The sequence below is a fragment of the Pseudophryne corroboree genome, chromosome 1 (assembly GCF_028390025.1).
Source record: "Pseudophryne corroboree isolate aPseCor3 chromosome 1, aPseCor3.hap2, whole genome shotgun sequence".
Lineage (NCBI taxonomy): Eukaryota > Metazoa > Chordata > Amphibia > Anura > Myobatrachidae > Pseudophryne > Pseudophryne corroboree.
The window spans coordinates 560,770,541-560,783,050 of record NC_086444.1 but is presented as its reverse complement, the minus strand read 5'-3'; positions in this window follow the sequence as shown (position 1 = coordinate 560,783,050).

Below are 12,510 nucleotides of genomic sequence, written 5' to 3'. Positions count from 1 at the left end.
CTTTCACACACAACGGTTTTTTCTGAAGCCGTGTCTGATGCTGCGCATGCGCACAGCATCACACACGGCTCAAAGCCGTCCTGTGTGACAGACACTGCCGTTTTCTCCCGGATGGCAAAAAGCCGGACAAAGTTTGTCCGGCTTTTTGCCATCCGGGAAAAACCGGAGTGTGTGTTACAGCCCTTATGCCTCCTCCAGGTTCAGAGCCGGCGCTAACCGCTCAGCAGCTCCTGCAAAGCAGGGAGGCGCTGGTCGGAAGAGGCGCTCTCCCCGCTCTGCTGTTGCTGCTGGCTCCTGGTTGCCGCTGCGTCTGTCACAATGTATGACAGACGCAGGCAACGTGAAGTGCGGCTCTGGCTCCCTCCCTCCAGTTTCCACCACCTCCTCATGGCCGTGGCTTGGGGGGCACGTCACCTGGGCGCCTGATAGGAGAGGGCTCCCCTCCCTATGCAGCAGCCGTCGAGATGAAACAACGTAAACTACATCTCCCAGCAGCCCTTGCTGCAGGGAGCTGTAGTTTACTTTCAGTTTCATCTTTGCAGTGATCAGCTGAACAGGATTGAGGGGGCAGAGGTAGGGGACAAGTTACCCCAGCCTTTCCCCACCCCCCTCTTCCCCCCAATGCCATTAATCATGGCAGTGCACTCTAAAGTAAGAAGATACTTGAGGTCCGAAAAGGGGGCGGGGCTAGACGGCACTGTACTACACAGTGCCTTGTTGCCAGCAGCATGGGAGAATGGAGGGAATGTGAGCAGCAGCATGGCCAAAACAGTGAGTGTGACTCAGGGAAGGGCACTGTATGTGTGTGTGACTGCTATATGTGTGTATAAATGTTTGCTTGTGTGTGACTGGTTGTGAATAGGTGTATGACTACATATCTGTATGTGTGCTGGTATGTCACTGTATGTATATGTGTCACTATATATGTACTTACTGTATACAGGTGTGTGATTATATGTATGTATGTGAGAGGATGTATGTGTGCGTGTATGTTTTTAGGTGTGTGACAGCATGTATTTGTATAGGTGTGTGATTTCATGTATGTATCAATGTACGGGTTATTATTGTATACCCCTTTTACACATCGCCAGCTAGGAACACGGGTTATTGGACATGAGCGTGCATAACCCATGTTGCTGGTTGGTGTAAAAGGGCCCAGTTGGAATAATCCGGGTCGATTGACCTGGTATTCCAACTCCAGGTAGCTTGCAGGGTTGAACACGGGTTCAACCCGGCAAGCTGTGCTGTGCAAACGGGAGCCGGGTCGATGCAACTCGGCTCCTGTTCACAGTGTATGTACAGGCAGCGCTTGGAGATCATGTGATCTCAAAGTGCCACCCCCGCTGCGTCACCGGCAATGTCACCAACCCGGCAGTATGCCAAGTTGGAATCTGCGGTGGGAAAAGGGCCTGAGGCGGGTCGCACCCAGGAAGCATCCGTGTCAGGCTCCCAGGTGCAATCCACCTCAGATGATATAACAGAGGTTTTATTTTATCTTTATCCGTAGCCCAAATAAATAAAAAATACAAGTAAAAAGAGTGAAAATGCCTAGCTACCCCTTTGAACTCGTGGATTTTATACACACACACACTTAAATGGGGGGGGGGGGGGGGGGGCAACAAGTTAATGGCTTACCCCAGGTGACAATACTCCTGGTTTCGGCCCTGCCCTCCTCCCCACTCCACTTTAGGCAGCGGCGCCAGCAGCACTCTCCCGCACAGAGGTGGTGCTCTCCAGCTCAGCAGCGTGAAGCGCGGCTCCGGCTTGGTCCCTCCCTCCTCCCCGCTGCACTTTAGGCAGTGGCGCCGGCAGCACTCTCCACGGATCTGTGTGCGGTATGTACCACACACCAACTCTATCTCCCCTCCTGTTTACTTAAGTGTAAGGTTCATTAATTGTTGCACTACTTCTGTGAGCATTCTGTGTGGCACTAGTACTGTGGACATTATGTGTGGCATGACTACTGTGGACGTTGTGTGGCACTAGTACTGTGGGCGCTCTGTGGATCACTACTGCTGTGGCCATTATGTGTGGCACATATACTGTGGGTGCTCTGTGGGGCACTACTGCTGTGGCCGCTCTGTGTGGCACGACTACTGTGGGCGTTATTTGTGGCACGACTACTGTGGGCGCTCATAGTCGTGGGCGCTAGTGTGACATAACTACTGTGGGCGCTCAGTGTGGCACGACTACTGTGGGCGCTCAGTGTGGCACGACTACTGTGGGCGCTCAGTGCTGCATGACTACTGTGGGTGCTCTGTGTGGCACGACTACTGTGGGCGCTCTGTGTGGCACGACTACTGTGGGCGCTCTGTGTGGCACGACTACTGTGGGCGCTCTGTGTGGCACGACTACTGTGGACGCTCTGTGTGGCACGACTACTGTGGGCGCTCTGTGTGGCACGACTACTGTGGGTGTTATTTGTGGCACGACTATTGTAGGCATTCTGTGTGGCGACTACTGTGGGCGCTCGGTGTGGTACTACTGCAGTGGGCGTTTTGTGTGGCACGACTACTGTGGGCATTCTGTGTGGCACTACTGCTTTGGGCATTCTGTGTGGCACGACTACTGTGAGCATTGTGTATCAGGCACGCTATTATTGTGGGCATTTTGTGTGACACTACTACTGCGGGTGTTATTTGTATAAGGGACACTACTGTGGGTATTGTGTATAAGGAGCACTACTGTGTATCGTAATGTGAATTGGGTACGCAACTATCGGGTGCAATATGAATCAGGCACTACGTGTGGTATAATGTGAATATGATTGTGATACTGTGTGGCGTAATTTGAATTGGGGATACTATTATGTGGCCACGCCCCTTCCATGTGAGACCACACCCCTTTCGCGAGCACTGTCCCTTTATTCCATATGGGAGGGAGGGCGCAAATTTATTGTTTGCAGGAGGGCGCCGGACACCCTAGCACCGGCCCTGTCCAGGTTAATACATCTGCCCCAATATCTGGTAACTAGGCCTCCTCCCTCTTCACCGAAACTATTTTTTGGCAAGTCTGCAGTTGCTCGCAAGTTAATGTCACTTCCATGATGTATTTCCTGATTCAGACATGGCAGCATTTCACACAGCAGCTGCATCACTGGGCACAGCTGCTGTGGGAAAATATACTATTGCAGCAGGAGGCATCATATGAATATGCAGCATCGGATCATCTGCATGAACATTGGTCATCTGAGTAACCTGAAGGTTACTCTGATAGCCGGAAATGTATGCTGCCAGGGCCAGACAAGCTGTGTCAGAAGATGCAGACACGTGCCTTGGTACACCACAAGAACGAGGTTGACACACCCCTTTTATAAAAGCTCCCTGTCACCACGCCCAAATGGCTGCAGACTATTACTCACCTGACAACACAGCACCTGATCTGCACATGCTTACTGCGAGTCTTGCGCATGTGCAGTTAAAAAAATGTTGGTAATGTATGTAAACCATCTGAGATGTAAGTGTCTACATCTCCCATAATCATTAGAGTACAGAGCTTGTGCGTTATCACTCATTTGTGGCATTGCTAGCATGGACTTACACTGCAGGGATATCAGAGTTCTATGAGCTGCATGTGACAACACAGATTTTTCTTCTCATTCCTGCACTCAGTGGTGCGGGTATGCTCGGGTACGGAGTGCCCTTAAGAATTTGGCAGCGGGTACGCAGTACCACCTGCCACACACTTTGCACCCCTGACCGCCATTACCAATAATTATAATGCATCACAAAGCATCCTGGAGGCATTACTATATATTGTTATCAAATTGGGGGCATTACTATATGTATTTATTATACTGGAGGCAGTACTATATATTTCTAGCCTTGCCCCCAGAGTCCAAAGAAAAGGGTCTGTGTTGTGACATCATCAGCAGTATGTCAGCAGTATGACATCATTAATAATAATTTATCCTTTGGGAGACATGGTTGGATTGGATTGATCAACAATAAGACAGCAACAAACCCAGTTACATGAAAAGAAAAATGATTCTTTTCTCTTGACTAATAAAATTATCTGCAATATGAATTGTTAATGAATATGAACACAGACTGAAGATTTTAAATATATCAACACAATTGTCACATCTTTGTGACCCACTTTTGCTACTCTTCTGACATACTGTAGATTGTAAGCTTGCGAGCAGGGCCTTCCTACCTCTATGACTGTTATCACCCAGTTTGTTATTGTTATTTCAAATTGTAAAGCGCAACGGAATTTGCTGCGCTATATAAGAAACTGTTAATAAATAAATAAATACTGTAGAAGTGCAGTCACATGCACAATCAGTCCAGTTTAATCAACTTCAAGTCAAATGAGGTCTAACAATAGCTTCAGTGAAGTGAAACAAAGTAAATGACTGTAAGGTACTATTGGATACAGTTCACTAGCGGTCAAATAAGAAGAAATGACTTCAACCACGTACTTGTGTCTGTAGAAGTCAGCCACAGGTGGTACTGTTGCTTAAACTATGTTTGACATAGAGATGCTTAGACAGCAGTCTTTCAGGCACAGTATTAGTATTGTGATCTAATCATCTATGTTTTTACAAAAATATGCAACAGTAATGTGACCATAAAACTTTTGCAACATTTAAATGTGTGCAAGATATTGAGATGCTATCATTTCCCAATATTAGGCATAATGGGCCTAATTCAGCTTGATCGCAAAACTACAACTCCGTTCACTATCGTGCGGGGGGCGTCCAGCACAGGGCAAGGCTGCCCCACATGCCGGGTCCCCCACTGCTGAAATGCGAGCGCATTGCTAAACAGCGATGCGCTCGCACATTAAGGGTAGCCCCCTGTCTGCGCAGCCTAGCTGCGAAGGCAGTCGCTGGCCCGCCATGTTTTGGGTCGCAGCGGCTGCGTGTGACGTCACAAACAGTCCAGACACACCTTCATTGCCCCGGACTGCGCCCTCCCCTTCCCCCCCAACGCCGAATAACGATTTCTGTACTTCTACGATCAAAGCTGAATTAGGCCCAATGCATACCTCCCAACATTTGGAGGCTTGAAGTCAGGACTCCTGGCGTGGCATAGCCGTGCATCGTCAAAAGGGGCATGGCCTATTGGAAAGGGGCAGGGCCTCACATGGATGATGTGATCGCGAGCCATGCCTCCAATTTTCATCACAGTGGGGGCATGGCCAACGCTCTGTGAGCTGCTGGCCATGCCCCCAGTCCCTCTACCTCACTGGAATCAGTGGCGTAACTACTGCCCCCGCAGTCCTCGCGGTGGCTTGGGGGCGAGGGGCTGCCGGGGCGCCAATGATTTAGCACAGATTGACAATCTGCGGTCTCCTCCCTCCGCTGCTGTGTTGGAGGGACACGGAGGGCACCGCGCGCGCCTCTCCCGTGTCCCTCCTGGCTCTCCGGCCGGTCTAATAAAGGAAGTGCCGTTCGTGAGCTCTGATTGGCTCACGAACCGGCACTTCCTTTATTAGACCCGCAGGAGAGCCAGGAAGGACACGGGAGAGGCGCGCGCTGTGCCCTCCGTGTCCCTCCAACACAAAGGAGCGGGGGGGGGGGGAGCAGGCACTGTGGGCATATACCTGGCACTGTGGAGGAATATCTGGCACTGGGGGCATATACCTGGCACTGTGGGGGAATATCTGGCACTGGGGGGAGCAGGCACTGAGGGGGCTTATGTGGCACTGTGGGGGAATATCTGGCACTGGGGGCATATGTGGCACTGTGGGGGAATATCTGGCACTGGGGGCAAATACCTGGCACTGTGGGGGAATATCTGGCACTGGGGGGAGCAGGCACTGAGGGGGCATATGTGGCACTGGGGGGCAAATACCTGGCACTGTGGGGGAATATCTGGCACTGGGGGGAGCAGGCACTGAAAGGGCATATGTGGCACTGTGGGGGAATATCTGGCACTGGGGGCATATACCTGGCACTGTGGAGGAATATCTGGCACTGGGGGCATATACCTGGCACTGTGGGGGAATATCTGGCACTGGGGGGAGCAGACTGAGGGGGCATATGTGGCACTGTGGGGGAATATCTGGCACTGGGGGGCAAATACCTGGCACTGTGGGGGAATATCTGGCACTGGGGGGGGTAGGCACTGAGGGGGCATATGTGGCACTGTGGAGGAATATCTGGCACTGGGGGCATATACCTGGCACTGTGGGGGAATATCTGGCACTGGGGGCATATGTGGCACTGGGGGGTATATTTGGCACTGGGGGCATGTACCTGGCACTGTGGGGGAATATCTGGCACTGGGGGCATATGTGGCACTGGGAGCACGGCCCTACCAACACGCACTACCCCCTAGCAACGAGCATGACACCCAGTGCATGAAACCCCTGGCAACGAGCATGACACCCTGAGCATGAAAATCCCTGGCACCGTGCATGGAACCAAGAGCATGAAACCCCTGGCAACGAGCAGGTAATTTAAAAGTAATTAGAAGCCTTACTGTAGAACTTAATGTGTAATGGGCATTACGGTGTGTGGCATAATGTATCACGGACATTGCGGTGTGTGTCATAATGTGTCAGGCATTACGGTGTGTTGTATACTATATCACGAGCATTGTGGTATGTGGTATAATGTCTCAGGATCATTGCGGTGTGTGTCATACTGTGTCACAGACATTGTATGTGCTATAATGTATCAGGGGCATTGCAGTGTGTAGCATAATGTATAACGGGCATTGCGATTCCTGTCATAATGTGTCACAGGCATTACGGTGTGTGGCATAATGTGTCGGGGGCATTACAGTGTGTGCATATTGTGTCATGTGCATTATTGTGTGTGGCATAATGGCTAAGGCCATTGCAGTATGTGGCATAATGTATACTGGGCATTACTACAAGGAGGAAAAATGACAAATAATGTAAGGGGCATGAATCAGGATTATTTTTCTTTCCAGTGATGGCTAACGTCTGGGCGTGTAGGTTGCAAAACTGGGGTATCCTGCAATGCCACACCCCTTTATGCGAATCCACGCCCATTTCAACGAAGCCACACACCCTTTTTGGTGGCGCGCGCATATTTGTCCCTTTACTAGTGCCAATTATGGGGGGGGGGGGGCGCCGAAGAACTTTTTGGCTTGGGGGAGAAAAATTTCTAGTTACGCCACTGACTGGAATAGATGCTGTGTGCATGAATTGAGCAGCGCAGCGAGTGCTAGGGAGCCTCCCAACTGCCCCCCCCACGGGACACTGCGGCCCGCGGGAGGGACAGCGGGACAGACCCCCCAAAAAGGGGACTGTCCTGCGAAAATTGTGACAGTTGGGATGTATGCTATATCTTGCATTGCAAAACTTAAATGAATGCAACTACATGCAACTACTGTAGAACAGGGTTATTCAACGTGCAGTCCTCTAACTGCTGTGGAACTACACATCCCTGCATGCCACGCCACAGTTTTGCTATTAGGGCATGCTAGGATGTCGCAGGGCATGCTGGGATGTGTAGTTCCACAGCAGCTGGAGGGATGCATGTTTGCTCTAATACAGAATCTCATCACAGTGAGTATAATTGCTACCTAAAACCGTTACAAATATGTGTACTTCAAGATCCTTTGTTGGAAGGAACAGAATCAGCTTTATTGGCCAGGTGTACTCACGTACACTAGGAAATTTATTTGCGGTGCAGTGCATCGCCAAGCAGCAACATGAAGGGGAAATACATAGCATAAGAAGGGGGAAAACGTAGCATACATTACACGTATGAGTTCATACTGCACATTGCAACTGTACGATAGACTCGATATATTATACATGTTAGACTTTTATATATTGTTCAGCTGGTGGACAGCTAGTGGGAAGAAGCTTTTAATGGACCTGTAGCATCTGCCTGATGGAAGCTGTTCAAACAGTTTGCGACGTGGGTGCTGCATATGTGCTACGATTTTCCCCACTCGCTTTCTAACCCTTGATTGGTATACTGTAATTCCTGGATGGGAGGGAGGTCAGCCCCAATGTGAGCTGTCCTCACCACCCTTTGCAGCCTCCGTCTGTCACTCTCATTGGCAGCTCCAATACCAGACTGTGATCGAGGAACATAGGACCGATTCTACGATCGCTGTATAGAAGATGAGCAGCAGCTTCTGCGCGATGTTGAATTTCCTGAGTTGCCTCAGAGAGAACATCCGTTGCTGGGCCTTCTTTACGACAGTGCTTATGTTGGGTCCCCATTTGAGGTCGCAGGAACTTTTTGAGCCTAGGAATTTGAAGGAGTCAACCCACGAAACCACGCTGTCGGCTATTAAAAGTGGTTGCATGGCTTGTAGGCAGCGCCTTCCTTCCTCTATGACTGTTTGTTTATTACCCAGTTTTGTTTAATCATTGTGTCCAATTGTATAGTGCAACGGAATTTGCTGTGCTATAAAAGAAACTGTTAATAAATAAATGGCACTGGGTTTCCTTCTGAAGACCACCCCCATCTCAGCTGTTTTGAGGGGATTTAGGGGGTAATTCAGAGTTGATCGCAGCAGCAAATTTGTTACCAGTTGGGCAAAACCATGGGGGTAATTCCAAGTTGATCGCAGCAGAAATTTTTTAGCAGTTGGGCAAAACCATGTGCACTGCAGGGGAGGCAGATATAACATGTGCAGAGTGAGTTAGATTTGGGTGGGCTATTTTGTTTCTGTGCAAGGTAAATACTGGCTGCTTTATTTTTACACTGCAATTTATATTGCAGATTGAACACACCACACCCAAATCTAACTCTCTCTGCACATGTTATATCTGCCACCCTGCAGTGCACATGGTTTTGCCCAACGGCTAACCAAGATCCTGCTGCGATCATCTCAGAATTACCCCCCATGTGCACTGCAGGTGGGGCAGATATAACATTTGCAGAGAGAGAGTTAGATTTGGGTGGGTTATATTGCTTCTGTGCAGGGTAAATACTGGCTGCTTTATTTTTATACTGCACACCCCACCCAAATCAAACTCTCTCTGCACATGTTATATCTGCCCCCCCCTGCAGTGCACATGGTTTTGCCCAACTGCTAACAAACTTGCTGCTGCAATCAACTCTGAATTAGGCCCTTAGGTCTGACAAATAAGCCAGCAATTAAAAATGCAATGTCACCTGTACATCCCACATTGTTGTACTTGCTATTGGGTATGAGGATGATGATGATGATGATGATGATGATGATGATGATTTTTCATTTTGAGAGTGTGGCTGCACCTGATGTCATTTATGAGGTGCAAACTGTAAATGATCACTCATCATCACTTAATGGGGGTCATTCCGAGTTGATAGCTCACTAGCTCTTTTTTTTCAGCGCTGCGAACAGATAGTCGCCGCCCATAGGGGAGTGTATGTTTGCTTTGCAAGTGTGCGATCACATGTGCAGCCGAGCACTACAAAAAAGTTTTGTGAGGTTTCTGAGTAGCTCAGCACTTACTCAGCTGCTGCGATCACTTCAGCCTGTTCTTGGCCGGAATTGACGTCAGACACCCGCCCTGCAAACGCTTGGACACGCCTGCGTTATTCCAAACAATCCCAGAAAATGGTCAGTTGACAACCAACAAACGCCCTCTTCCTGTCAATCTCCTTGCGATCAGCTGTGCGAATGGATTCTTCGTAAAATCCATCGCTCAGCAACGATCCGCTTTGTACCCGTACGATGCGCCTGCGCCTTGCGGTGTATACGCATGCGCAGTTCTGACCTGATCACAGTGCAGCAAAAAATCCTAGCATGCGATCAGGTCAGAATGACCCCCAATGTTTGTAATAACTCTAGGTTATATTCCTAGCCAGCCATGGTTACCACAACCATCACTGCTGACAGTTGTAGACAAAGAGAACAGTCCAGCAGGACACATTCAAGATCACCTACATGTGTACTTACCATAATGCTAGCTTTAGAAATGGCCAATGTAATGCTGAATTGAAGGGGAATCTGTAAATTCAGAAAATGAAGGCTCATGCAAACAGAACTGACAAATACCTAACAGTTAATCATATAAAACAAAAACCATGTTGACACTAATTAATAACACTTACATTTTCACATTGATGTACCTTCTTGATGTTATTCCCTATATATTACAGTAGGCCACTGTTTGGTATTATATAACCTTTGCTATTATAGGATGATTTCATAATAGTTAAGCCTATTTATTTTAGTACTGTGTCCTACTTTCAAATAGTGCACATTTTTCTTATTTATTTTATATAAAGCTCATGGTTGCCATGGTAACAGAGTCGATCTATCTACTGAGAATAATACAGTGTCTGCACACTAAGACAGAACTATTTAAATGAGCACTGAATGATATGTGTTTATTATCAGTAATATGTATTGATACAGTATGTTGGCTTTTATATTTTACAACATGACTTTGTGTGTCAGACATGATGTTGCTGCACTGATGTCATATTGCTGTGGCAACCGTAGCGTCACTCATCGGGGACAGCTGGTTGATATCCGGATGATGGGGCTGAGAGTCAGTAGGTCCACAGGTATCAAAGGTCGACATGCATTAAGGTTGACAGGTACAAAAGGTCAACAAGGTCAAAAAGTTGATATGACAATGGTCAACACAAATTTGGGGCATTTTTTTTTTTTTAATTGTAGTTACTGGAATGAGCTGTAGGGATTTACCTACCCACTGTCTACCTTTTACCTGTTGACCTTTTGTCACTGTTGAACTTTTGACCCTGTCGACCTAATGCATGTCAACCATATGGGGTCCATCCAGTGCTGCAAGTATGGCGGTACGGTGTGGTACGGCGTACCTTTAATCCCAGCAGGTACGCCTTACCACCGGGCCGCCACCTTGCAGACACCGGGTCTTGGAGAGAGGAGAGCGCAGCAGGCGCCTCTCCTCTCCTGCGCAGAGCCGGCCCTAACCAATATGATGCCCTAGGCAAGATTTTGGCTGGTGCCCCTAGCACCACCGCTGGTTCCGCCTCCGACCTTGCACCTCTTTCCCAGCACCATCACCCCTCACCCACAGCAGTCCTTATTTTGGTATTTGTACCCCCTATATTTTAAATAGGAACAGTTCGCACATTTGGCGCACAGCCCAAAAAGGGGTGTGTTTTTGCTGGCAAGGGGCATGGCCACACAATAGTAACCCCAATCCCATTTACGCGACACAGTACTGCAACTTTATTCACATTTGATCATGCGATAGTGTCCATAATTCATATTATATCCCACAGTAGTATCACTTTACCTTATAAACGTTACTCCTCACAGTAGAGCAACTTATTCTCATTACATCACACTGAATTGCTCCTTATTCCCATTACACCACACCCTATTGCTCTTTATTCACATTAGATGACACAGTAGTGCCCTTTCTATACGCAATGCCACATAGTAGAGCACCTTATACACATAATGCGACACATTAGTAATGCATTTATACACATAATACCACACAGTAATGCCCCTTACACATATGACACATTATTAATGTCCTTAGAAACATAATGCGCCTTACACATTATGACAACCTTTATTAATGCTGCACATTATTAATGCCCTTATACACATAATGACACACATAGTGCCCCATACACATTTGCTGCACATTATTAGTGCCCCTATACACATAATGACACACATACAGTAGTACCCTGTTACACATATGCCGCACATTATTAATTCCCTTATACACATAATGACGCACATAGTGCCCCTTACACATATGTTGCACATTATTAATGCATTTTTACATGACACACACAATGCTCCTTACACATATTCCGAACACTACTGCACAACCAACCCACTCACATGCACACAGCACTCACACTGCCATGAACACTGTGACCTCTGCTTGGATACAGATGTGTCCTCATAAATCTTGCCTCAATGCTAACGTCGGGCACCTTTTTTTATGAAAATGCATCTTATTTGCATTGCTATGTGGCTAAGATGCACAAGCAGCTTCCGCTGATTAAAATGATATGCAGCATGCCTATATACTGTGTGAGACTGTGGCTGTATCTGCATATGAAATGCTACACTCAGAATATAGGCATGCCGCATATCATTTTAATCAACAGAAGCTGCTGATGCCCATAGGCATATCAAATGCCCTAGGCAATTGCCTAGTTTGCCTATGCCTATGGCCGGCTCTGCTCCTGCGAGTCACCCCTGAGTCCGGCAGTGGCGGCGGCGCACGCTGATCCGGTTCGCGAGCCAATCAGAGCTCGCAGAGCGGTAGCCAACCAGGAGCCGCTGCTCCCGGACCGCGAGCCCTAATTGTCTTGCGACCGGCGCCAGTTCAGGAGACCGGACTGAGGGAAGGAGAGAGACAGGAGGAGTGCATGCTGCGCTCTCCTCTCCCCAGCAGAACACAGTGCCAGCCCCAGGCAGCGGCAACAATGGTAAGTAAGTTGCACTGCTGGGGCATATCTGGCACTCTAGGGGCATGTGTATCTGGCACTGTGGGGGCATATCTGGCACTCTGGGGGCATATCTGGCACTGGGGGCATATCTGGCACTATGGGGGCATATCTGGCACTGTGGGGGCATATGTGTATCTGACACTTTGGGGCAATGTGTATCTGGCACT